Below are 27,752 nucleotides of genomic sequence, written 5' to 3'. Positions count from 1 at the left end.
AACAGTAATTCATTAACCTATAAAGTGAAAATGAAGTCACTCAGTCGTATCTGACTCTTGGCGACCCTGTGGACTGTAGCCCACCAGGCTCCTCCATCCATGGGATTCTCCAGGCAAGAGTACTGGAGTGGGTTGCCATTTCCTTCTCCAGGGGATCTTCCCAACCCAGGGATTGAACCCGGGTCTCCCGCATTGCAGGCAGACGCTTTACCTTCTGAACCACCAGGGAAGTATTAACCTATAAAATCTTCCCCAATGACTTGGTAGTAGTGGTTTTTTTAGGCAAAATGCTTCATTGAAAGTGCATATCAAAAGTAGATGCCTTAATTTTTTTAAAAAATATCTGTTTTAAAAAATTTATTTAATTGGAGGCTAATTATAATATTGTAGTGGTTTATGTGTAAGTAGGTTTCTAGTAATATAAAAATAAGTGTGAACCATTTTTTATAAATTTGTTAGATCCATTAGCATCATGTTCTTAAAAGGATAGCCAATTTAGATTGTACATATTAAGAGTTTAGAGAACCAAGCAATAAGTATTGAAACATTTTATGTCAAGTGCAACATTTATTTTTAAATTGTTCTTATTTTATGGTATTCTTAGAAGATGAAGAAGTCTTCAAAAGCTTAGCTGTAGTACAATTCAGAATTTATTGTTCCCCTTCAAATAAGGGCCAAGAGCATGATCCAAAAAAAAAAAAACAAAACCACAGGGCCCTGGTGAATCTAGCTTATTCCTGGGTTTATAGCAGAAAGGTAAATTGTTTGCGTGAGTGTGGGTTCAGTTTTCCTGTCTGACGGAAGGTGTGAACTCCCCAGAGCTCTGCCCTCTTCTCTCACCTTAATTTTACAGTAGGGTGCGCCAAGCCATTGCTCTCAGAGAGAGTAACACCCTAGAAGCATGTTTCCATTAAGAGCTAATCAGCTTTCAGCAAACCTTCCGTAGCAGACAAATTAAATTTTAACTTCTTGAGTTCTTTCGGAGCAACATTTAACTCTTTCCCTAAATTAGAAAAAACATGCTGTGCAAGAATTATCATTTTAGTTTGCTTAAAAATTGTTAGAGCCCTTTGTGTTATGGCAAGATTTTTTTAAAATGCCTTTTTTTTTTTTTAGTTTTTTATTTTTTAAATTTTAAAATCTTTAATTCTTACATGCGTTCCCAAACATGACCCCCCCTCCCACCTCCCTCCCCATAACATCTCTCTAGAAGAAAGGAACTTTAGTGGCCTCTTGGAGGAAGTTCTTGGTGACTTACCATATGGCACCAATCTTCTGACTTCCCTCATTGGTTTTTGGTTGTTTTGTTCATTCATTCACTCACTCATCAAATACCTACTCAGCAACCACCGTGTGATGCTAGGGCAAGTGATAATGAAGGTAAAGTTCTTAGCACCCTCTAGGCGCTTAGGGTTTAGTGGAGGAAACAGATTTTTCAATAGACTTTCTTTTTTTTTTTTTAATTTAAAAAATATATTTTTAAATTGAAGGATAATTGCTGTACAGAATTTTGTGATTTCTGTCATAGATCAACAAGAATCAGCCATAGGTACACCCATATTCTTTCTTTCTTAAGATTTTTTTTTTTTTGATGTGGACCATTTTAAAATTCTTTATTGAATTTTTACACTACAACTTCTGCTTTGTGTTTCAATTTTTTGATGGTGAGTCATGTGGGATCTTAGCTTCCTGACCAGGGATCAAACCCTCACCCCCTTCATTGGAAGGCAAATTCTTAACCACTAGCTGCCAGGGCGGTCCCTAGCCATGGGCTTTCATAAGACAGTGTAACAATTTCAGGGTACAGTCATATCCAGGAGGTTATGGGAGCACCTAAAGGAATTTAACCTAACTAGCCGTCTATGGGGTCACACAGAGTCGGACATGACTGAAGTGACTTAGCAGCAGCAGCTGTATAATTTTGACACAGTTTCTTAACCTGACTGAACCTAAGTTCCCTCATCTGGAAAATGGGGGTAGTGTCAGTATCTGGTCAACAGAAAATGCAATGTAAGTCTCCCTCTCTTCCCCTCCCCATCTTTAATTTTTGCCATTTTAATTATGATATGTCTTTGTTTGGGTCTGTTTGGGTTCATCTTGCTTGGGACCCTCCTTGCTTCCTGTACCTGTATATCTCTTTTCTTCAGGTTTAATTCCTCAAATACATTTTTGATCACCTTTTCTCTTTGTGAGACCTCTATAATGTGAATATCAGTGTGTTTAATGTTCTACAAATCTCTTCAGCTGTTCCTTTGTTTGTTTGTTTGTTTGTTTTGCCTTTCTGAGGTGATTTCCATCATTCTGTATTTCAGATTACTTCTTGCCTTCTTTTGTATCAGACTGCTATTCACACCTGGTGCTTTTTATTTCACTTATTTAATTCTTCATTTCTGGTTGCATAATTCTTATATTTTCTAATTCTTTATTAAAATTCTCACTGTGTTCATCTATTCTTTTCCTTAATCTGGTTAACAGTTTTATTATTCGTTGAAAAAAATTCATTGCTTTGAATTTTTATCTGGTAAAGTATTTTTTTCAGGGGTGTCTTTTGATGTTTCTTTTGAGACTTGTTCCTTTGCCTTTTCATTTTGCTTACCTTATTCTGCCTCTATAAATTTAGGTGCAACATTTACAAATTGCCATCTTGAAGTGCTGACCTTATGTGGGAGCCTCCCTAGGCAGACTGTGTGCGCCCAGGGCCTGTCGTGGGAGATCTGAATTTGACATGGACAGAAACTTTGCTGTGCTCACACCTCTGTCCTTGGCAGGGCGTGGGGCTGGAGATGGAGAGGCTAGAGCTGGAGCCAGGTGTGAGGCGGGATTTCCTCGCTGCTCAGTGGCCGCGGCCACCCTAACAGGGGCAGGATCTGATCCCACGTTGTAGAGCTGAAGCCCTGGCGGTCAGGTCAGAACAAGCTCTTTCCCCTGAAGGGTGTGCCTTCCGGGCTCTGGCTCTGGGACCCTTGTGCCAGAGAGGGGCAGTGCTGAAGCTGGGGGTCCTGTGGGGGCTGTTGGCTCCTATCAGCTACGGACAAAGGTCTGACCTTGAAGCACCGCCTGTGGAGACTCCAGCAGTTGTTTCTCTTGCTGCTTCTCGGAAGCAGTCTCAAGTCCAGGTCCCCTCTGTCCTTAGTCTGCTCTCTTCATCCTGCTTCCAGGGCAGGCCAGCCCGTGCTCGTGCACGCTTGGAGGCCAGGCTTCCCACAGCCCTCCTGTTCATCCCGGTGATCCTCCACCTGGCCAGAGTCTTGTCTCCCCTGGGTAGGACCTCAGGGTTGGGGCACTCAGCAGCTTAGAGCCCCTCTTCCCCAGGGTGGGTCTCCACCTGTGGATCCTCCCCTTTACTCTGCGTCCCTCCCTTGGCACGGGTCCCTCCCTGATCACTTTTCTTCCCTCCCTACCCAATTGCATGTGGATCTTTATTGCAGCCTTGGTTGTACAGGAGTCTTTTTGCCAGTTTCCAGTTACCTTCCAGTGAGAATTGTTCCCCATGTAGATGTATTTTTGGTGTGTTTGTAAGGGAAGGCGAGCACCACACTCTCCTGCTCTGCCGTCTTGAGTCCATCTCCCACTGCTGTTAGCTATTTTTTGAAAGTGAAACATACCTTCCATTCTTACGAAAGATTTTAAACTTGAATGTGTTCATTTTATATTGTTCGGTTCTAGAGAAATCCACAGAGTATAAGTGTATTAGAATGTCTCTCTGCTTTCCTTGTAAACGATTTTTTCCTTTTGTGACCCTGTGAGGTTTGTGACTCCTGGACTTTAGCCAGGATGGTTCTTTCTACACAGGAATCTTTTCTTTCAACGCAAATGTGAATTCAGGGTTACGTGACTACTAGCAGCTATTTCATGATCAGAAGTGGATGGTTTCAGCTTACTTTTTTGGCGTGACATTTACAAGTCAGCCACTTCTTTTTTTTTTTTTTTTTTTTAATCATTCATTGATTTATTGTCTCTACAGAATACACTAGTCATTCATCGTTTAAATCTCTGACTTCATTAGAAACCGTTTTAACACTTTTTCTCCCTCCTGCCAGAAAAATACAGTAATTTGCTTAAAAAACAAAACACAACACCTAAGAACAAGTGTTCTGGTTTCCTCTCACTCACCTAGTATGTCCCTCAGTGACAGCAGTTTGTATATCAGTAACACAGTAAGCTGAAGACTGAGGTTCATTCATTCAACTGCTCCTCCACTCAAAAGTGCTAATAAGCTATGGAAACTGCTCTCTCTATCCTTTCATCTCTGCACCCTTATGTATGTACAACCAAAACCGCCAATTAAGAAATCACTATAGTGTTGAACTTTGCTTAACTTCATCAGTTTAAATGAATGCAACTTACCTTTAGCATTATATTCAAAAAAATACATAAGCTTCAAAGTCCCCAATAATTTGGAGTACTGAACTAGATAACCACCTTAAAGACACTTCTGACAGAAGTAATGCATTACGTAAAGAGAGGTTTCCAGAACTTGCTGTTAGAACCTAAGCATATACGGACAACACTGCTGTCAGCCACTGTTCACAACGTTTTACTCTGCAGGCAGTCCTTTGCCATTGGCCAGCTTTAGGAGCCGAAGTCCAGCAGGAAAGTGCGTGGTGCACCGATTCACCAGCTCTTAGGTCGCTACTGTTTTCTCTTCTTTACTGAAAGGTTGTACTGAGCCAGGCTTTACCCATGACAGGCCAGCAACATGAACGCTTTTATTGTGCTGTTCTTCAGGCTTCTTTTTCTGAGTCAGCATCTTCTCTCTGGAAGTCAGCCACTTCTAAGTGGTTCTAAACTCTAGTTTATTGTACATCTATAAAAGTGTGGTTCTCCAGTTGTGTACAATATAGGGTGGTGGTAAAACTGAGTAGGGGTTCAGTAAAACTTTCTGGGTCTCACAAGACATCCTTATCCACAGGCTTCCCCTTGTCTAAGGCAGAGACTCACAAGCTATGGCCCACAGGGCCAGAACCTGCGAAGTAAGAGTGGCGATTACATTTTTAAAGATTGGTGCAACTTACCAACACAGAAGAATAAGAGGCCCAGAGACCTTGTGTCTGGCAAAGCCTAAAATATATACTTTCTAGCCCTTTTCAGAAAATGTTTCCTGACCCCTGAACTGAGGGAATAGAACTTTTTTTGTCTTTATTCATGTGAACCCTAACCTCTAGAAAGAAATATTAGAACATTATTGCTGTATGGGACTTTGGGGAGATCATCTGAATGTTTTAAAATGTATTACATTTTTTTTTAACCTGGGTTTTTTTTTTTTTTAATTATTGATGATATACTTTTTGAGGTGCCTAAAATTATCCTTGATTGGTGAGATCAACAGACGAGGAGATGGCTGCCCTCAAAAAGTAAATGTTTTATACTCACAGATTCCAAGAGGAGGGGGTACCCCACGCCACGGGCAGCCACGTGGGGAAGCAGCAGAGGCAGTCAGGAGGCAGAGGAGGGGAGAGGAAAACGTGGGCAAGAGCCTGTGTTGTAGTTCACAAGGGAGGGAGTGGGTGAGCTGGCTTCGGTTTGGCTGCTTGACTAATTTCTCTGGGCTCTGAGGTGAGGGGTTTGCCTCTCCTTACCTGGTACCTGGCCCTGGGATGATAAGGGCAGGGAAGCAGTGGCCTGGAGTTTAAGAGCTTTGTATGAGGGGGTCCGGTGGGGGTTTGGTTGGTTTGCAGGGGAAAGGCAAGCCCTGGGAGGGGCCTTCCCTCCAGAGCTAGCGCAATCTTGGGCTTCCCTGGGGGCTCAATCGGTAAAGAATCTGCCTGCTAGGCGGGAAACCTGGGTTAATCCCTGGCTCAGGAAGATTCCCTGGAGAAGGGAGTGACTATCCGCTCCAGTATTCTTGCCTGGAGAAGCCCATGGACAAAGGAGCCTGGAGAGCTACAGTCCATGGGTGGCAAAGAGTCTCGAAAATTCAGAATAAAAAGACGTGATTAGCATCCTGATGTCTTCATTTTACACACGAGGAAAGTGAGGCCCTCAGAGGGATTTGGATGCCCCAGACCCCATAGTCAGTTCAGAGATGAGATTTTGGATCTAGACCTCCTGGTCCACTGTCCCTTGTACTGTCCAGCAGAACCACTTTTTAAAAGATACCCAAGTGAATACAGCAGTGCCCTTTGAAGGCAGCTTGTCTCAGGCTTCTTTGTGTCTCATCACTGGCGATGGGCCCGTCCCTCAGCACGGCTGTCTCTGGTGTTGTGCAGGTCTCGCCGTGGCACCTGCAGGCTTTTCCTTTGTTTCCCTCTGCCGTTGTCGCTAGGTCCTGGTTCTCCTCTCCGTCTGTTTTTATCATTGAGGCAGCTCCTGGCACAGTTCTGGTTAGTAATTTCCTGATTCCTGGCCTCTTCCTTTCCTCTGCCTCCTGGATTGTCAGCTCTCTTCTGCTTGTGACTTAAACCACTGCTGCAGGGTTAGAATCCTTCCTCATGTTGATTATGAGATAGCTGATCATCCTGTCTCCTACAGGAACTGATGTCAGTCTTTATGTAAACCCTCATGGTCCGTCCATCCCAGTATTCTGATAGAAGTATGGAAGGATGTGTGAAGTGTGTGTGTGTGAGTGAGAGAATTATAGAAGAATTATGATAGGTTTATGGAAGGATTGTGTGTGTCTGTGTGTGTGCTGAGTCATGTCCAACTCTTTGTGACCCCATGGACTGTAACCCACCAGCCTCCTCTATCCATGGAATTTTCCAGGATATTAGAGCAGGTTGCCACTTCTCCAAGGGATCTTCCCTACTTGGGGATTGAACCTGCCTCTCTTGCATCTCCTGCGTTGGCAGGTGGATTCTTTACCAGCTGAGCCACCAGGGAAAGATACCAGCCTAAAACTTCAGGAGTTTGATCTACGGCCATCTATTTTCCTTAGTGATTTGTGAGGAAGATCAATCGTAATTGATTCAAATCTGTTTTGACCTTGTAAAAACATCTTTCCTTTTCCTAGTGTAGGTAGTGGTCACACTTTATGTTCTTCCACTGTTCCTCATCACAGAGATTTTCCCTGAGTTCCTGCTGACTTGGTGCAGGTTCCATTGCCTAACTTTATTGTATGGGGGTCAGCTGGGTCCACTGAGACTGTTCATCTCTGTCCTTAGAAACAGCTTAATCCTTTGACTCCATATTCCCATAGCAGCCCTGCGTGCTGGAGACTTGTGTTTTGTGTGCCTTCTATTGCTCAGTGGTGTTTGACTTTTTTGCGACCCCATGGACCCGCCAGGCTCCTCTGTCCGTGGTATTTCCCAGGCAATAATACTGAAGTGGGTAGCCACTTCCTCCTCCAGGGAATCTGCCTGACCCAGGAATCGAACCTGGGTCTCCAGCATTGGCAGATGGTTTCTTACGACTTGCACCACCTGGGAAGCCACGCTGGAGGCATACTCAACTTCAGTTATCCTCCCCTGGCTTGCACGGGTTCAGTGACAGCTTTCCTTACAGAGTGGCAACTGGCTCCTGACCAAGAACCCAACAGGCCAATGTGTCTGGTCACATGGTGTCTGAGCTTAAACCACACTTGTCATATTGGAAGCCAGTGTTTAGTTGAAGTCTCTGATCAGGGCAATGCCTGAGGTTTTGTGGTCTGCAATCAACAATAACACACAGCTCCTTCCTTCTTTATTAAAACAGATGTTCAGAGAGCTTTAACTAAAAGCTACCTAACATTTTCTCCTGAAGTAGTTCCTTACTTGCCCGCAACAGAATTCATTTGTATCTTTTTCTCTTCTTCACAAAGTCTCTTGAAGTTTTGCAGTTTATTTCCATTGTAGAATTATGGAACTTCGGGGCAGAATCTGCTCTGATATTTTTCTGTGTACAGGAATAGTTAATATTTTTTCATTCACTGAGTTACCCTGCAAGTAGCTGGGTTCTCTGAGTTGGGTGAAACATACACGCTTCTGATTTTCATGGAGCTTATGAATGCCTGGAGGGTAACAGAATAAACAAGGAAATCAACTTAAAAACCCCATGTACAGAATAATAAAAAGCAAGGTTAGAGAGTGGAGAGTGATGGGTGGGGTCAGCTGTTTTTGAGAGGGTGGTCAGGGCTTCTTGGGAAGGTGACAGCACGTAAGAGTGAGGTGAGGGAGTTGAATAGCTGTGTTAATGCTAGCGTCTTAATGAAGGAAGTGAGCCTCTGTTTTTCTCAGACTTTCAGGTGAAGGGAAAAACAACAGCGTCAATGCTGCTGCAAGTGTCCATAAGATGAGGATGAGCTGGAAGCAGGAGTAATATTGTAGGGCTTATTTTTAGTGGCATTCAAGGGCAAAAGCCTGGCAGGGGGCGGTTCACTGAGGAGGGAATGATGGTGGAAGCAGGGAGCATCAGTAATTCTAAGAAGAGTTTTGCTATAGAGCAGAGCTGAAAAATGGGGAGCTGGAGGGAAATTTGGTGTCAAAGCAGTTTTGGGCTTATTCTGAATATTTTAGTGATGTTTCTCTGTTGGTGAGGATGATCTAAGTGTAGGAGTTGATAAACTGCAGTTTAGGGGCCAAATCCAGCCCACCTGCTTTTGTAAATAAAGTATTATTAATAAAGACCCTGATGCTGCAAAAGATTGAGGGCAGGAGGATAAGGAGGCGACAGAGGATGAGATGGTTGGATGACATCACCGACTCCATGAACATGAGTTTGAGCAAACTCCCAGAGATGGTGAAGGACAGGGAGGCCTGGCGTGCTGCAGTCCATGGCGGTGTGATTGAACAGTAACAACACATGGCAGAAACACAGGCCGCACTTATCCGTTTGCTTATTGTTTGTGGCTGCTTTTGTGCTACAGTGGCCGAGCTGGTAGTTTTGGAAGTATTTGCTTGTGTCCCTTTACTAGAACAGTTTCCTGACCCTCAATCTCATAGTAAGGGTAAAGTGGGTGAAGCAACAGAGTGAGCATTGCCTTGCTAGACTGATACCTTGCCTCCTAGGGGTAGCCCCTGGAGTGGCCCCTCAGGGACAGGGGTTAGAATCTCGTGCACAGGGTAATTGAGCTGGGCAGTTGGGCAGTGATGCTCTGTCTTTGGGATGCTTAAAAATGAGACTTGAAGTGGTGCAGTTATCTGTCTAGAAACTGGGTACCTGAGGTGGGGAGATTAGAAAAGAGTTTGGAAGTGTTGAGATCAGTGAATTGAGAGGTGAAGGTATTGAATTTTTATTTGGATAACTGGAAACTATGTTCTGTATTCCTATTTTTAGAATATTTATAAAAACAATAGTAACACTGTACTAAACCTCCATGCTGTTTACATATATCTCTTTGGGGCTTTTGTCATTTGTAGCTATCCCTTTTCCCCCTGATTTAAGGTAGAGAGTAAAATGGTAAATATTACTGTGATTATTGCAATTTTCATTTTTATGAGTTCCTCTTTTTATTCTTGCTTGATTCCCAGGGATGCACTGGTAAAGAATCCACCTACTAATGCAGGAGATGTGGGTTCAGTCCTTGGGTCGGGAAGATCCCCTGCAGAAGGAAAGAGCCCCTCACTCTAGTATTCTTGCCTGGAGAATCCTCATGGACAGAGGAGCCTGGCAGACTACAGCCCATGGGGTCACAGAGAGTTGGATATGACTGAACACACACACACACACACGCATGCACGCACGCACGCACGCACACACACACACACACACTTTTCACACTTTTCACACTTTCCACACTTTTCACACTTTTCACACTTTTCACACTTGCCTGGCAGACTACAGCCCATGGGGTCACAGAGAGTTGGATATGACTGAACACACACACACACACACACACACACACACACATACTTTTCACACTTGCCTTTGAAAAATGAAGACATTATTTTCCCTGTGAAAAATGTGTTACGTTCCCCATAATAGACTGTTGAAGCATGTTCAGAATTACTCTTTATTCTTAGCTCCTTCAGATAGGACGGAGCTCAGTCCTCTCTTGAACCCTGCTGAGAAGTATTTTTTAGTCTGGCCCTTCTATCTAGAACAGACATCTTCTGTCTAGAAACATATCTTACCATAGAAAGTTGATTGAATCTCAGGTGTACTGTGCCCTTGGCCATGTTTTATCACCTGCTTATGACTTGCTCAGACCTAAGCACTTGAGACCAGTTTGGACCTGTGATTCTCCGTGTCTTTTCTGGTGCAGCTTGATGCAATCCTTTGGTGGTGGACGGTGCACGCAGCCCGTGGGTCGCTGGTCATCTCCGCCTCAGCTCTGCACTGTCAAGAGCCCTAGGCGTCCTCGGCCCCTAGACACAGCCAGAGACTGTTCTGCAGACTCTGGCCATTGTGGAGGTGACGCGACAGCGCTGTGAAGAGAGCTCTGCTCACACACCGTGGTTCTTTTAGCACAAGAGTCTGGCCTGGGCTATCAGAGCATAATGCAAGCTCTAGGACTGCATTCCGAGCCTCCCGAGCAGTTCAACCTTGGTTCAGCGGCAGCCTCCTCAGGTCGTCAGTCATTATTACGGAGTAACTCAGTTGCATGGGGAAACTTTTCTGTGGGGTTTGTGCAGACCCTGGTGTATCTGTGAGTCCACAGTGACCTATTCCAGCCCATTCTGTGAGGAGGCGAAAGCGTGAAGTGGCCTGTGTGCCAGTGAAATGAGACCTTCCCTGTGGGTGGTTCCAGGGTGAGTGCGTCAGTGCCCGTGACTAGACGGCAGTCGTGGGCGTGGGCACGACCTACGTCTCCAGTACCTTTCATGAGCCGTTGCCACCTAAACATTGATGTTCTTTGGTGGAACACTTGATTTTTCATGTAGATACAGGGTGTGCTGTCAAAGTAGTCTAAGCAGTCTACTGTATTCTTTACCATAATCAACAATTTTCCATTTCTTTATCCAGCCACCACAGGCTGGGAATATTCTTTAAATGATTTGTTTATTTAACATCTTCATTTTAACTGGTTTGTTCAGGAATGTGTCAAGATGACAGTTGAATCAGTTGCCTCAGACAGGAATATTAATGTGTGACGCATTTATTTTGACTGATGCATTTATTTATCTTGGCTTGGTGGGAGTTTCCAACTCTTCTTATTGGTGTCTTTGAGTTTTAACTTATCAATTTAATGCCTTTTTGTCATTTTGCACTTGTAGAGCAGATTTGTCTTGCTTTAGATGGTGTTAAAATATGAGCACAGAAAACAGTGCCAAAAGGAGATAACGTGGTCTGGCAACGAAGCACCCTGTGGGGCCCTTGTATTGATATTTCGTGTTTATACAGTTACTCCTTGTGTTTACAAATCACAGTTCATTTAGAAACCTTTACCTGGTTCTTACAGCCAGCAAACCTTCATGGCATCCTAACCATAGAAATAACAGCTAATAAATAAAGTCTCTTGATATGATCAGTGTACCTTCTAAAGTCTGAATCAGTCCCTTGATGATTTGGGGCAAGCTTTAGCCGCGTGTTTCTGCTATCGTGTTTGTGCTTTCTTTTGATGACTTCCCTAGGCAGTGGGCCGTTTTAGAATTGACAGCATACTTGGGCTGCACGCTCCTCGTCGTTGTTGTTAATCTGCTCTGGATGAAGCCAGGCGTTGTCTGTGATTCCGTCGCATACACCTGTCAGTGTCAGTCAACTCTGTAGGACAAAGTGATACCCCGCCGAATGGAATATGACTTGAGGCACAAAACAGACTCCCAATTCAGTTTTCTTGTCTCCACACCAAACTCTCATGTCAAGCCTTCTGATTTTATATGATGACAGTTGTTGGTCAGAATGTATTACAGTGTTTGCTGTACAGACGGGGCCTTTGTCATATAATTGAAGAGCATAAGAGCTGCCAGACTAAACAGTGGTCTGGGTTTCAAATCATGTTCTGTGACTTCCTTGGCATGTTTTTATCACCATCTCAAGCATGTGTTATTACTTAGCAGTCTCTGCCACAGTAGATTACAGAGGAAACAAGCCCATGCAGTGAAGGGGACTAACACTGGTTCTTTAAAGAGATAAATGCCTTCTACCCTCAGAGCACAGTTTTTGTGTGCGCATCTCTCTTCTCTGCTTGGACTCATAAATCCTGCTGAAGCCAGCTGTTTACAGAGTCAACATAATGGTCAGCTTTTAGGGACAGATATCATTAGGTATCTCGAAATTCTAAAGAAGGGTGGGTCCAAAGGGCAAATGGACAAAGAACTTGAAAAGGCCATTTCTAACAATAAACATGAAAAAGAGTTGCCCTCATTAGTAGTCAAAGAAAATTCCACCAAAATAATAAAAACATCATATTGATAGAGTTTTTAAAAATGTTAATAGCCCCTGTTCACAGACTAGTGAAACACGGACTGTCAAAAAATGGGCACATCTTTTGTGGCAGGCAAACTGCCAGTATGTGTTAAACCTTAAATATAGCCTTTGATTCCACTTCTAGGAATTCATCCTAGCAGAAAATAGTAAGAGATACACATAAATTCTTACATATAAGAATGTCCATTAAAGCATGATTTAAAACAGCAGCAACACTAATAGTAAAGACAGTTGGTATCTATTTTGACAGAGAGCTTTCCATGTACCAGACAGTGCTGGGTACTTCACAGGCACAACCTTATTTGCTTCTCAGCATCAGGAAGGGAAGCAGGCAGTGGTATCACTTGGGAGAAAAGTAATGTTTGGAGTTTCGCACTTTCCTGGGAGTGCAGAGCTAGGAGGACTGAATGAGAAGTTGAACTCATTTGACACAATCCTTTAACCATATTTTTCCCCCTAATGAATACTACCAAAAAGTGGAAAACAGGGGTCCATCAGTAGAGGAATTCTAACAAGTAGGTTAGAAGAATATACAGTAGAAGATTGCTCAGCTATTAAAAAGAATGAAATAATGCCATTTGCAGGAACATGGATGGACCTAGAGATCAATATGGGGCTTCCCAGGTGGCTCAGTGGAAAAGAATCTGCCTGCCAATGCAGGAGATGCAGGTTTGATCCCTGGGTCAGGAAGATCTCCTGGCGGAGGAAATGGCAACCCACTCCAGTATTCTTGCCTGGGAAATCCCGTGGACAAAGGAGCCTGGCGGGCTACAGTACATGGGATTGCAAAGAGTTGGACACGGCTGAGTGACTAAATGACAGCAGCAGAGATGATCATGCTAAGTAAGCCAGACAAAGATAAATATCGTATGATATCACTTAGACATCACTTACATGTGAAATCTAAAAAGCGGATTCAAATTAACTTACTTACAAAACAGAAATACCCACAGGCATAGAAAAAACTTATGGTTACCAAAGGGGAAAGCACGAAGGATAAATTAGGAGTTTGGGATTTATAAAAACACACAATTTTATGTAAAATAGATAACTAGCAAGGACCTACTGTGTAGCATAGGGAACTATCCTCAGTATTTTGTAATAGCCTGTAAGGGAAAAGAGTCTAAAAAGAATATATTTATATATGTATGTGAAATGAAATGAAGTTGCTCAGTTGGGTCCGACTTTTTGCGACCCCATAGACTGTAGCCTACCAGGCTCCTCTGTCCATGAGATTTTCCAGGCAATAGCACTGGAGTGGATTGCCATTTCCTTCTCCAGGGGATCTTGCCAACCCAGGGCTCGAACCCGGGTCTCCCATATTGTAGACAGACGCTTTACCGTCTGAGCCACCAGGGAAGTATGTATGTATGTATGTATATATATGTAACTGAGTCACTTTGCTATACACCGGCAATTAACACAACATTGTAAATCAACTGTAATTTCAGTTCAGTTGCTCAGTCGTGTCCGACTCTTTGCAACCGCATGAATTGCAGCACACCAGGCCTCCCTGTCCATCACCATCTCCTGGCGTTCACTCAAACTCACGTCCATCAAGTCGGTGATGCCATCCAGCCATCTCATCCTCTGTCGTCCCCTTCTCCTCCTGCCCCCAATCCCTCCCAGCACCAGAGTCTTTTCCAGCGAGTCTACTTGTCGCATGAGGTGGCCAGAGTATTGGAGTTTCAACTTTAGCACCGTTCCTTCCAAAGAAACCCCAGGGCTGATCTCCTTTAGAATGGACTGGTTGGATCTCCTCGAGTCCATGGGACTCTCAAGAGTCTTCTCCAATACCACAGTTCAAAAGCATCAATTCTTCAGCGCTCAGCTTTCTTCACAGTCCGACTCTCACATCCATACATGACCACAGGAAAAACCATAGCCTTGACTAGACGGACCTTAGTCGGCAAAGTAATGTCTCTGCTTTTGAATCTGCTATCTAGGTTGGTCATAACTTTTCTTCCAAGGAGTAAGTGTCTTTTAATTTCATGGCTGCAGTCACCATCTGCAGTGATTTTGGAGCCCCCCCAAAATAAAGTCTGACACTGTTTCCACTGTTTCCCCATCTATTTCCCATGAAGTGATGGGACTGGATGCCATGATCTTCGTTTTCTGAATGTTGAGCTTTAAGCCAACTTTTTCACTCTTTCACTTTCATCAAGAGGCTTTTTAGTTCCTCTTCACTTTCTGCCATAAGGGTGGTGTCATCTGCATATCTGAGGTTCTTGATATTTCTCCTGGCAATCTTGATTCCAGCTTGTGTTTCTTCCAGCTCAGCATTCCTCATGATGTACTCTGTATAAAAGTTAAATAAGCAGGGTGACAATATACAGCCTTGACGTACTCCTTTTCCTATTTGGAACCAGTCTGTTGTTCCATGTCCAGTTCTAATGGTTGCTTCCTGACCTGCATGTAGGTTTCTCAAGAGGCAGGTCAGGTGGACTGGTATTCCCATCTCTTTCAGAATTTTCTGCAGTTTATTATGATCCACACAGAGACTTTGGCGTAGTCAATAAAGCAGAAACAGATGTTTTTTGGAACTCTCTTGCTTTTCGATGATCCAGTGGATGTTGGCAATTTGATCTCTGGTTCCTCTGCCTTTTCTAAAACCAGCTTGAACATCTGGAAGTTCACAGTTCACGTATTGCTGAAGCCTGGCTTGGATAATTTTGAGCATTACTAGCATGTGAGATGAGTGCAATTGTGTGGTAGTTTGAGCATTCTTTGGCATTGCTTTTCTTTGAGATTGGAATGAAAACTGACCTTTTCCAGTCCTGTGGCCACTGCTGAGTTTTCCAAATTTGCTGGCATATTGAGTGCAGCACTTTCACAGCATCATCTTTCAGGATTTGAAATAGCTCAACTGGAGTTCCATCACCTCCACTAGCGTTGTTCGTAGTGATGGTTTCTAAGGCCCGCTTGACTTCACATTCCAGGATGTCTGGCTCTAGGTGAATGATCACACCATTGTGATTATCTTGGTTGTGAAGCTCTTTTTTGTACAGTTCTTCCGTGTATTCTTGCCACCTCTTCTTAATATCTTCTGCTTCTGTTAGGTCCATACCATTTCTGTCCTTTATCGAGCCCATCTTTGCATGAAATGTTCCTTTGGTATCTCTAATTTTCTAGAAGAGATCTCTAGTCTTTCCCATTCTGTTGTTTTCCTCTATTTCTTTGCATTGATCGCTGAGGAAGGCTTTCTTATCTCTTCTTGCTATTCTTTGGAACTCTGCATTCAGATGCTTATATCTTTCCTTTTCTCCTCTGTTTTTTGCTTCTTTTCTTTTCACAGCTATTTGTAAGGCCTCCCCAGACAGCCATTTTGCTTTTTTGCATTTCTTTTCCACTCTACTTCAAGAAAAAAGGAAAAGTTGACTCTAATAACAAACAAAAAAGAAAGATATGTAGATATGAGAACTAATATTTAATTGAATATGTGTTGACATGGGTAATGTTTTTAATACTTAAAAAAACCCAATGTATGTAGTATGACTTGACTTTTTCTCTTACCGTATTATGATGTAATACACCTAATGGTTTGTCAGAATAGGCAGATTCCATTTCTCATCCCAGATCCATCATTGGCTTTGTGAATGACTGTGGGCAGACTGTTTCACTAGCCTAAGTGTCAATGTTTTCTTGTGTAAAATGGAGTCAGCCATGGTTATTAGACATCGAACCAGCCATGGCTGTCCAAGCAGCACAAAGAACATGCACAAGAAATGGTAAGTATTAATTTAAAGATGACGTTGGTCCCATGTCTTATGTGAATCCCAAAACAAGGAAATAATACATTAAAACTTATTAATGATTTTCTGATAGTGCTAACATTAGAATATTTTATTTGTAATGCTTTGCTATTCTCCCCAGTAGAACATGCAGTGAATACATTTTATGCCCATGTTTTTATATATTTTATGGAATTAATTTAATATGAATAGGTATTATTATTAAAGCTTTTGGTCATTTTGTATCAGGAAAAAGCATACAGTTCTTAAGTACATACACAGACACAGACTGGTGGTTCTTATCGAAAGATAGAATACGAGTGACAATCTGTAACCCATCTTACAGTTTCCATGGTCAGCAGGATAGCCTTTGGGTCAGTGGTTTCAGCTTCTCTCTATTTTTGTCTGTTAGCACCCATATCATGGATTGATCTTCGAAGTAGCTCCTGAAATGAGCCTGGGGATCCTAAAATTACTCTGTAATGAAAGTACAACTTACAGGAACTGAGACTGAACTGAAAATCTAAACACCAAGAAGACGAAGCTATTCTTTTTTACTCTTTTCCATTTTACTCCCTTTGACGTCCTTACTTCCTACATCTGGTGAACTTTGGAGATTTCCAGGTTTTCTTTTTTTTTTTTTGCCAGCTCTTTACATATTGACATATTGGTGTTCCCTGGGTGTCTGTCCTCACTTGTCCTCCCTCTTTCCAAATTTAACTCATTATTTTGTCCAGACTAGCCTTTCCCTGAAACATTGTCTTAATATTATATGTTAGAGCAGCTGAAAATCGTGAACTTTGAAATTAATTAGCTGTGTACCTTGGATAAGGTTCAATTCTAATGTCCTCCTCTGTAAAGTTAGTCATGCCTGTCTCAAAGTGAGAAGTAAGAGGTGAAGCCCTAAGCTCAGTGAGTTGTTGTATAGGAGCTTCCACAGATGAGGTTGCTTGCTGTGATATTTGTTGTTCTGGTGGTGGTCATGGCAGTGGCCGCCAGGAGAAATGAAGTACTGGAGTCATTCTGAACTTCTTTCCTCTTCTCTCTCTCCTGCATCAGATAGGTTTTCTTTTCTTTTTTTAAAAAAATATTTATTTCTGAGTCTTTGTTGTGACATGGGGGATCTAGTTTCCTGATTAGGACTCAAACCTGGACCCCCTGCATTGGGAGCATGGCGTCTTAGCCCGTGGACCACCAGGGAAGTCCCTGTATTTGACAGATTTTCAGGTCATGCTGATACAGCCTTGTTAATCTTCTCCTGTTTACTCCTGCTTTGGTTCTTATCAGCTCTTGCGAGTCATCACTGGCAGCTGGCTGCTCTTCCTGTTCCCCGTTCTTTTTGTGCTCCGCCCATCCTCTTGCTGTAGCCTGAATGATCATCGTAAAAATGTAAAGTTGGTGATGGCAACCTGTTGCCTAGTCCTCCTTTTAGTGGCACCCAGTCACCTAGAGCAGGGACACGTCTAACTCATCAAATGTCTTCTGCGAAAGGCCAGATAGTAAACATTCAGGCATCACTCGCCATATGGTCTCTGCTGCAGCCACTCAGCTCCATCACTGTAGTGTAAAAGCAGCTGCAGACAGTGTGTAAAGGGATGAGCACGGCTGTGTTCCAATAAAACTTTATGGAAGTTGAAATTTGAATTTCATGCAGTTGTCATATGTCATAAAATATTCTTCTTTTGATTTTTTCCAACCATTTCGAAACCTGATGAGTATTGTTAGCTCGTGGGCCACACAGATACTGGCAGGTGGCAGGGTTTGGTTTGCAGGCTGGAGTTTATCAAATAAGTTGAGCTCACCAGCACAGATAACAAGATCTTCTGCAGTAAGCCCTGGTTTATTCCTCCAGCCTGATCTTGCGCTGCCTTCTCTTTACTTCTTCCGCTTATGCGATAAACTTGCCTTTTCTGTGTCCTTAAGGAGCCATCCTGTTTTTACTTTCTCTATTCCCTTTGCCCAGGGCACAGCTCATTCTTGTCTGTCCTGTCGCCCCTTCTGCTGCATCCTTCATTCGCTGCTGATCAATAACCTACTCCTCTTTCAGAGTTCAGCTGAAGCAGTCCTTATTCTGTGCAGTGTGGACACTGATCTAAGCTGCCGAGGTTTGTATCTCAGCCCCACTTCTTGTCACTAGACCATTTCTTTGTGCCTCAGTTTCTCATTAAAAAAAAAAAAGGAATTAGTCATCACCATCATCCCTATGGTTTCTCTTTGTTAGAATCCACTGAGCTAGCACATGGGCAGCACTGGAAATCTTGGTTATTGAGCCATCCACAGTTACTCTGCATCTCAGACGAGACGATTTCTGTGATCCCTTCTGTACTCTTTATAGCCATCTCTCATAGCACTTCTAACACTTGACGTAGCTCTTAGTGTGTTGTATTCAGTAATGATAGGTACTCAGTAATGTTTATTGAGTGAGAGCAAAAAAAGGGAGAAATCTTAGCCTGACTTCAAGTGGATTCGAAAAAGATCTCTTGTTACTGAGTAACAGGACAAAAAGGAGCCGTAGAAAATAAGCAGGTTTATGGAATTGAAAATAAAATTTAAAATATCTCATCTACAATTGGTGTTTTTTTAAAAAAAATATTTATTTGACTATACCAGGTCTTAGTATTCACATGCGGAATCTTTCATTGTGACATGTGGGATCTAATTTCCTGACCAGGGATCTAATTTCCTGACCAGGGATCAAACCCAGGTCCCCTGTGTTGGGAGCACAGAGTCTTAGCTACTGGACCACCAGGGAAGTCCCTATAAGTGTTACTTTTAGTGTTGAGCTCATGTCCGTAAGAGGAAAGAAATGCTGTTCACATAATATACAGTCTAGTGATTTCTTAGGAACCTGTGTCCCATCCTGACCTTTCTCTTACTGACTGCATTTCTTTCTGCTCGTTGTCTTTGCCAGTTTGGTGCAAGGATGAACATGCTTCTTACCCGTAGCTTCAGTATATGTGGAGCTGTGGGACCAATACAGAACTGTGTCTTGAGGAGCGAAGGATGCAGTGAATTATTAGATCAGGGAGGCCAGCTGCAGAGCCACGGAGTTCAGAAAGAAAGAGGGTGAGGCCTCAGGACCCAGCACAGGAAGCACGGGGCTGTTTGTGGGGAGGCGGGGCCAAAGCCCTTGGCTGGGTAACAAGCGCATCATCGCCTGTGTAGGGATGGTTCCTGTAAGGCCATAGACGAAACGGGACTATGGCTAGAATCAGAAGGAGTTAGAGATGTCTTGTCAGTCATTCCATATGCTGCATGGAGAGCCTCTTGACCGCTGCTTTTCCTTTTCACCTTTCGTACTGTCTGTTACAGAAGCATTCTGTTGCCTAGGTTCATTCAGTAGGTGTGGATTTTCACAGGGCTGTATTGGGCATCTATTGACATAATAGAAAAGCATTTTACACACTTGCTAATGTAATGTTCTTCTTTTCCCACCTAAAATCTCCTTTCCGTTGGAAAACACTTGCTTTTTTACATAACCAAAGTGTCTCTCTCTCTCTTTTTTTTTTTTTCAAAGTGTCTCTTAACTGAACGTTGTGTCTTTCTCATGCTATTTTAGGCAATGGGAGATTTTGGTACTTCAGAGGCACATTCTGGTATGGCTCGTGTGCTTGTTTAATTCTCACACTTTCTCAGCAAATGAAGCAGTCAGCTTTATAACTGGGATTAAATGGTTTTTATATTGTATATGTTTTGGGACCGCTGGGGTGCAGATTTCCTCTGGGAAGAAGTGTGATGCCTGTTCCATGGAGGATTCTGTAGATCTTTGTAAGATGACCAGGTCTGAAATTCTCTGTGCTAAAGCTGCTAAAATCTTAACCCTGCCTTTTTGGGTTGCTGGGGAAATAAGTCTTTATATGTGTCCTTTTATTGGGAAGGCTTCTGCAGTTCTCTGTAAGACAATTAGCAAGCATTGCAAGCAAGGGCAAACATTTCAAGGAGAAACATCATAAATTTTCTTGCTTTCAAGATAGACATAATATTATGCCATAACTAAACATTATGAAACCATTTCCTTTTGAAGCTGATTCACTGAACCGATAATTTGAAATTCAGCTAATGTTAGAGACTTTTTATTTAAAATGACTGTTGTTGGCCCACTTAGCTGGTAAATTATGTAAGCCATAAGAAACAAAAAAAGCTTTGTTTGTAGTCTAGTGCTCAGTTGTGAACAAATATGAAATCTAAAGCTCATACCCAGTGTTGCTGGAAAGCTAACCAATGTCCAGCATCTATTTTGGGGTTTGTACCCAAGTTGGTCAGAAGCAGCTTATTCAAAGAATCAAATCTGAATTATATTTTTTTAAAAAAGGAGGTGGGGTAAGATGGAATTGAGGTAGAGGCAGGGTCAGGTCTGTAATGGGCAGAATTCTAAGATAACCTTCAAGACTCCAAGCCCATCTTCTCCCAGTTATTCAGTTAAAAGACTAATTTGTTGCTGCTGTGAGGGGATATTGCAGATGTCATTAAGGTCCCAAACTAGTTGACCTTAAAATACGGAGATCATTTCTGGTAGGCCCGACTAATCACATGAGCCATTTAAATCTGATCTAGAGGTCAAAGACCTATCAGTTAGAGAGATCTGAAGCTTGAGAAGGATTTTACATGGAAGAGAGTCTCCATTGGTGGTTTTGGAGATGGAAGGGGCCACATGACAAGGAATGAGAATGGCCTCAGGAACCTGAGAGGGATCCCTGGCTGACGGCCAACAAGGAAATAGGGACTTGGGTCCAACAACTGTAAGGAACTGAATTCTGACAGTAGTAAGATTGAAATTGGACCCCTTCCACCCTCCAAATGAGAACTTAAGCCAGCTGGCATCTTGATTCTAGACCTTGGGTACTCTAAGTAGATAACCCAGCCATGCTGAACTAGACTTCTGACCTACAGACCTTTGAGCTAGTCAGTGGGTGTGTTTTAAGCCATGAATTTTATGATAATATGTTACGCACCAACAGACAGCTAGTACGAGGCCTCAATCATGTCTCCGTTGCATCATTGCAGTAGCGTATTAACTGGTCTCTCTGGTTCTGTATTGGTGTTACTCAAACTATCTGGTGAAGAAACAGATTTGGACATTTCAACATGTTGCAGCCCCACACCATGCCCATGGCAGGCTGTGTTTTATCAAGTGGCTGCAAAAGCATCTCCCGCCCCATGCTCCTCTGTTATGTGACAGTGCCTCTCCTCCTTCAGATGGCGCTGGTTCCCTCCGCCTGAATCTGGGCTGGACTGTGAACCTCTTACTGTTTTCAAGTGATGCTCTATGTTCCAAGGTTCAGTTACAAAAGGTCATGCAGTTTCAGCCTGGTTCTCTCGGAAGGCTCCTGCTTGGCACTCAGCTGCCATGCTATTGAGAGGCCACGCCACGTGGACAGGGCAGTACTGGGTGATCCAGTCAACAGAATTAACAGCCTTACTTGAGTCATCCCAGCCCAGATACCAGACATGTGAATAGAGAAGCCTTCAGATAATTACAGTCTCTAAGCTGGTCTAGTCAGCCCCAGCCTTTGTGTCTCCCCGGCTGAGGCCTCAAACACTGGGGACAAAGGTCATCCCCAGTGTGCCCTGTCCAGATTTCACCACCCACAGAAGCCATGGATGTGACAAAGTAGTTATTGCTTTCTGATGCTGCATTTGGGGGTGGTTTGTTAAGCAGCAGCAGATAGCTGGAATAAACATTTTTCTAAAATGCCATGAAAGTGAAATTAAAAAAATAAACCCAGGATATGAGCAGAAATCACATAGTGTCAATTCTATGCTACTCTGTTGGTCTAAGCACTTTCAAACCTGCCAAGATTCAAAAAGAGAGGACGCAGACCCCACTTTTAAAAGAGAGGAGACTCGAAGACTTCAGGAACCATTGAAAAAGAAAAGCCTTTATATTTTGAGATAAATTTAGCCTTGTGGAAAAGTTACAAACATATTACAGAAAATTTCCAAATATCCTTCACCCAGCCTCCCCTAGTGGTAACATCTTATGGAGCCATAGTACAACTTTCAAGACCAGGAAATGAGCATTGATAGACTTCGTTGTTCAGTTGCTCAGGCGTGTCCGACTCTTTGCGACCCCATGGACTGCAGCATGCCAGGCTTCCCTGTCCTTCACCATCTCCTGGAGCTTGCTCATGCTTACGTCCATCGAGTTGGTGATGCCATCCAACCATCTTGTCCTCTGTTGTCCCCTTCTCCTTCGGCCTTCATTCTTTCCCAGCAGCAGGGTCTTTTAAATGAGTTGGCTCCTCCCATCAGGAGGCCAAAGTATTGGAGCTTCAGCATCAGTCCTTGCAATGAATATTCAGGGTTGATTTCCTTTAGAATTGACAGGTTTGGTCTCCTTGTAGTCCGAGGGACTGTCAAGAGTCTTCTCCAACACCACAGCTCAAAAATACCAATTCTTCAGTGCTCAGCCTTCCTTATTGTCCAACTCTCACATCCATACATGACTATTGGAAAAGCTACTGGAAAAACCAATAGTGTTTTTGACTATACGGACATTTGTTGGCAAAGTGATGTCTCTGCTTTTTAATACACTGTCTGGGTTTGTCACAGCTTTTCTTCCAAGGAGAAACATCTTTCGCTGTCAACTAATCTGCAGATCCTACTGCAGTTTGGCCAGTCTTCCCAGTACTGTCCTTTCTCTGGTCCCAGGTCCAGTCTAGGAGCCCACACTGCATCTAGTTTTCACAACTTCTTAGTCTGCTCCAATCTGGGACAGTTCTCACCCTTCTGTTGTTTTTTTTTAAAAGATTTTTTTTTTGGTTTTAATTGTAGGATAATTACAACATTCTAATGGTTTTTATCATATCAGTATGAATCGGCCATAGGTATGCTTTTTCCTCTCCCTCCTGAACCCCCCTCCCATCTCCCTCCCCCCCCCCGTCCGTCCTGGTTGTCACAGAGCACTGGGTTTGGGTGCCCTCCGTCATACAGCAGACACGCACTGGTTATCTATTTTACACCGGGTAATGCATTTGTTTCTGTGCTATTCTCTCAAACCATCCCATCGTCTCCTTCACACAGACGTAAAGAGCACACCTTCTGTTGTCTTTCATGACTAACACTTTCGGCATACATGAGTGGTTATTTTGTAAGACGCCTCTCACATTTGCTTGAATATTTCATGGTTAGATTAGTGTGGTGCATTTTTCGCAAGCATACCCCAGAAGTGAGGATGTGCCCTCCTTGACGCGTGACATCAGGGTGTATGTGACGTCAGTATGTCTGACTCCTGGCGATGTGAAATGTGCTCCCTGGGGAAGGTGGTTTCTGCCAGGATGCCCCGCTGTAAACATCTCATGGACAGGTCCTTTGATGCAGATGTTGTGTTTGTCATCTTGTGTTGGTGGGGCCGTGTTTTGAAACTGCCATAACATTTAAATTTATCATCAGGTCTAACATAAAAATCTGATCGTTCTAGTTTCTGTCACTATAGTGTCATAGATCTGTGGCTGTTGGCAGGCTGGCTCTGGCCTGCAGACCACTCTTTGAGGAGCGATGCTCTAGCCTGCACTTCTTCACCGGTTCCTTTTTCCTGTAACTGTCAGATTGGAGTTTGAATAACAAATCCAACTGCCTCCTTCTTCGGCTTAAAATCTGTTGGAGGCGTCCCATCCTTTCAGGGTGAAAGCCACACTTGCGAGCCTGACAGTTATGTTGTTTCTTTACTAATTAGCCTTCTCTGATTCTCTTCACCACCATCTCCAGGTAGGCACAGCAGTCTCCACACTGGAACTGGCCACTCCCCTGTCTTTCAAGGCTCATGACCACCTCCTTTCAGTCGTCTGGGCCCCTCACTAAGTTCTCCCCATGTCTAGTCACCTATACCCTGTGCATATATCTCTGATGGAAGTTGAGTTTTGTTTTCTTGTTTGGTTATGTATCTGTCAAGCCATTTAAAATGTTTTCATTGAGATATAGTTGATTCACGATGTTGTGTTGCAGGTGTACAGCAAAGTGACTCAGTTTTACATATGCATATAGTCACGCTTTTTAAGATTCTTTTCCCTCATAGGCCAGTGCAGAGTACTGAGTATAGTTCCCTGTGCCATACAGTAGGTCTTTATTAGTGGTGTGTATAGGTCAAACCCAATTCCCAGTTTATCCCTCCCATTCCCCCCGTTAATCGTAAGATTGTTCTCTACGTCTGTAACTCAATTTCTGTCTCGTAAATAAGTGCATTTGTACCATTCTTGCAGATTCCACATTTAAGTGCTATTATACGATATCTGTTTGTCAGATATTTGTCAAGCCATTGGACTTGACTGAGCTTGAAGGCATTGATTTTGAGCTGTAAGATTAGCTCATGACAAGGGTTCAAAAGTGTTAATCATAACCTGACATAGTATCCAGGAAGAAGCAACGTCCCCAGTACTAAGTAAGAGCTTTATGACTAGACGGATTCCAGAATTGCAGAGATGGCGGAGAAGCCTTTGGGGAGGACATTGTTCCTGAAGGGTAGGATTGACTGGTAAGGACGGTGGCTCTAGGCTCGTGGCCCTTCTTCACGTGTGTGGTCTCTGCCCTAGGAGCAGATTAAAGCCTTCAAGTGAGGACGCAAACTCAAGACAGTGTAACTCGATGGATAGACCCCCATGTTTCTGTAGACATGTTGTAACACTTTTGGAGGCCACTTTTCTTGCCTATATAACTGAGCAAAAAGCAGGTGGAGATCCTCTGCCTGCTTTTTTCTTAAAAAAAAAAAAAAAAAAAGCTAATAATAGTTGGAAATTCAACCCAACCTACTGCTGTATGTCTGAACAGAACTAGAGTGATCTCCCTGCACCAAGTTTCCCTACCTAAGTTACACCTAGTCTTTTGTATCTAAATATTGCTAGTTTATATTTAGCCCTCTTTTCAAAGTATATGAAAAGTAGTTGTGCCAGAAAAGAGAGAAAATCAAGGCCACCTTGACTCCATAGGTCACTCAATAACTTTACCTCAAAAGCCATTGTTTTTTCTTACATCAAAAGTGTTGCCCTATTATTTAAAGTATACGTTAAATAATAATGAATCCTTTTGGTTATCATTTAGCATGGTTTCTGATAAAATTTTCTTGTAATTTGTGTTTACGGCTTCCATGGTTAGATCTCAACCATAGTATTTATCATAATTTAAATATATGGTATTTTAAATGAGTTATCAAACATTAGTAAATACTTTAAAGTTTTTATTGATACATAATTTATCAATTAATAAAATAATTCATCACTTAAAAATTAAACAAATTTCCCAACACCAATGGCAACATTTGCTTTAAGAACGAGGGGAGTTAGAATTCCAAATAATATAGCCTAAAGATTTTCACAAGTTCATTTAAAATTTTCTAATGCAAACAGTACCTGTTTTGGTAATAACATAAACCACAGATATACAAAAATCCCAGTGAATCTCCTGAAACAAACTTTGTAAGGAAAATTCTTTCATCACACACACTCTTATCATTAATTACACCATTAAGGGGAAAAAGAATCCCTCCCCCAAACCCCCAAAAAAACCCAATGTAAAGTGGTCCCAGGATTGGAATTTAGAAACGGCAGTATATTCAACTTAATCATCTGGAGTTACTTAAACACAGTGTGCTTAGATAGCTAACATAAAGGAGAAAAGTTTACTACAGTAAATAACTTCACAATCCTTTGAAGATGTGGGATAATTTCAAAAAGATCTCTACTTTGTTTTTGGTTTAGAAGATTCAGATAAATCTTGCCCTTCCTGTCCTCAGGCTGTCCATAAGCCATAGCAGTTTCATTCTTTTCAATTTTAGGAAATAACAGACTCATGTAGTAAAACGATACTGGTCATTTAAGTCATGGGGGCCAACCACAACAGAGGTCCCGAACAAGGTTGCCTTTTGCATCCTGATTTTCCTAAGTCTAGTATAATGACTTAAGACTTTCTGCCTGAATAATCCCCTGAGAATCAGCCACATCCGTGTTGTTCAGAGGTAAGCCTCGTTCTCCCTGGTCTACAGAGGCCCGAGCCCCGGAGCTGCTCCCCGGAATACCAAGTCAGAGGAGGAGCACTCCATTATTCAGAGCACATGAAGGGTTTGGTCATTTGGGAACTGAGCTACTAATCGGACCTGTGGTGATATGAAAGGAGATGTGTTAAGTAAGCAGACCCAGCTTTTAAAATCAAAATTTAAGAACATATTAAAAACTAAGCTCTCTGAAGCAGCCTGGAATCTGTGGATTTCAGATGTTTTTTATACAACTCACAATAAAACAAACTATATTTTAGGTCACTACCCAGTACACACATAAGTGAAATAAAAATGTCACAGAAGCAATAGTATATGTGACACCTTTAGGTATCTATTTTTATTATTTTAAATTTAAGAAAATGCTAGTGAGTACTCATCGCCCACTTACCAGTCACTTCCCACAGTCTGGAAAACTGATGCATTTTAGATAGTTGTAAGAGTTTGTGGCCACCCCTCTCCCATACCTGTTTCAGCATTCTTTTGGGATTACATGTGAGGTTAGTTCATGGGTCACAGAAGATGTCATAGAAAAAAAATTTTTTTCACTAAAAGCGATTTTTTTTTTTAACCTTGAATTCGCTTTTAATTTTCCAGACGTGGCTGTAAATGATGTGTTACTCAGATCAAAGAACACAATTGTTCTGGTTGATTGTGTTCAGAAGAATGTAAGAATCGAACTGCTGGAACTTAAAAGAGTCTTAAGAGGTGGTGCAGAGAAGCCAGTTTGTCATGCAGAGACCTGAAGATGAACTAGGTGCAGTTTTTAAGACTGAATTAAGGTCATTTGTGTAGTCATATGACACTAGTGGTAAGGAACCTGCCTGCTAATGTAGGAGACACAAGAGACAGGAATTTGATCCCTGGGTCAGGAAGGTCCCCTGGGGGAGAGCATGGAAACCCACTCCAGTATTCTTGCTTGGCGAATACCATGGACAGAGGAGCCTGGAGGGCTACATAGGGTCCATAGGGTTGCAAAGAGTCGGACACGACTGAAGCAACTTAGCATGCACACGTGTTGGTAATAGAACGTATTTTAAAATACCATCATAAAAAGTCTGGCATTGTGAGTGTCTGCTTCTGGATCCGAATGTTAGAGTAGGGCTGTGATACAGGGAACTGTCACTCCTTGGTACCACTGAGGAAGCAGTGGTGCCTGTGTCCCTGTGACATTCTTGGCTTTTGGTTGCTACGGCAACCGAACTCAGAGATGTCTGTGCTTGGCTCTTTTAGGCCTGGGCCTGATAAGAGTATATATCACGAAAATTTCAGAAGTCCAGTTTAGGAAATGATGAGGTTAATATCTAGGAAACAAAGGAAGAGGAATAAGGATGTGTTGACCTAAAGTTGCATTTGGTCCTGAGTTTGTGCATTTCCTGTCCTACCCACTCATGGTATAAGGAGGTCCATCTTCATTCCTGAGCCTGCAGTTGTCCAGGAAAGTGAGAGAATGTCAATGAATTTAATACTTGTAGTCAAAACTTTTCCCCTCTGATCTATTAAGACTATAGAAAATGATCATGTTTATTTTTGCTAGATACTGAGCTAGGGCTTTCTAAGTGTGTCTTGTCTTTGGGGATTCACTCTGTAGCTCGCTTTTCCTTAACAGGTATTTGTAAAACACTGTGATCTTTTTTTTTTTTTTTTTGCTAGTCTCATAGGCTTTTCTTTTATCAATGCAGTATTATAGACAAACAAGCTCCGGGGAGGCCAGATGATAAATTCCCTTTCTATCCACCTGACATCCTCTGTGAAATAGACAAAGAGCCAACAAAAGGAATATGCTTGTCTTGAGCGCTGTGGATTATCCTACAAAG

The 27,752-nt window shown here is 42.6% G+C and overlaps 1 protein-coding gene across 4 annotated transcripts in view; it reads left to right on the top strand.

Moving 5' to 3' along the window:
* The window catches only part of ULK4 (unc-51 like kinase 4), a 502,577-nt gene that overhangs the window by 193,385 nt on the left and 281,440 nt on the right, over window positions 1-27,752 (top strand). The gene's annotated exons all lie outside the window — the stretch shown is intronic.

The sequence above is a fragment of the Ovis canadensis genome, chromosome 19 (assembly GCF_042477335.2).
Source record: "Ovis canadensis isolate MfBH-ARS-UI-01 breed Bighorn chromosome 19, ARS-UI_OviCan_v2, whole genome shotgun sequence".
NCBI classification, from domain to species: Eukaryota; Metazoa; Chordata; class Mammalia; order Artiodactyla; family Bovidae; genus Ovis; species Ovis canadensis.
The sequence above is the reverse complement of the archived record's forward strand: the minus strand, read 5'-3'. Positions and strand labels throughout refer to the sequence as shown.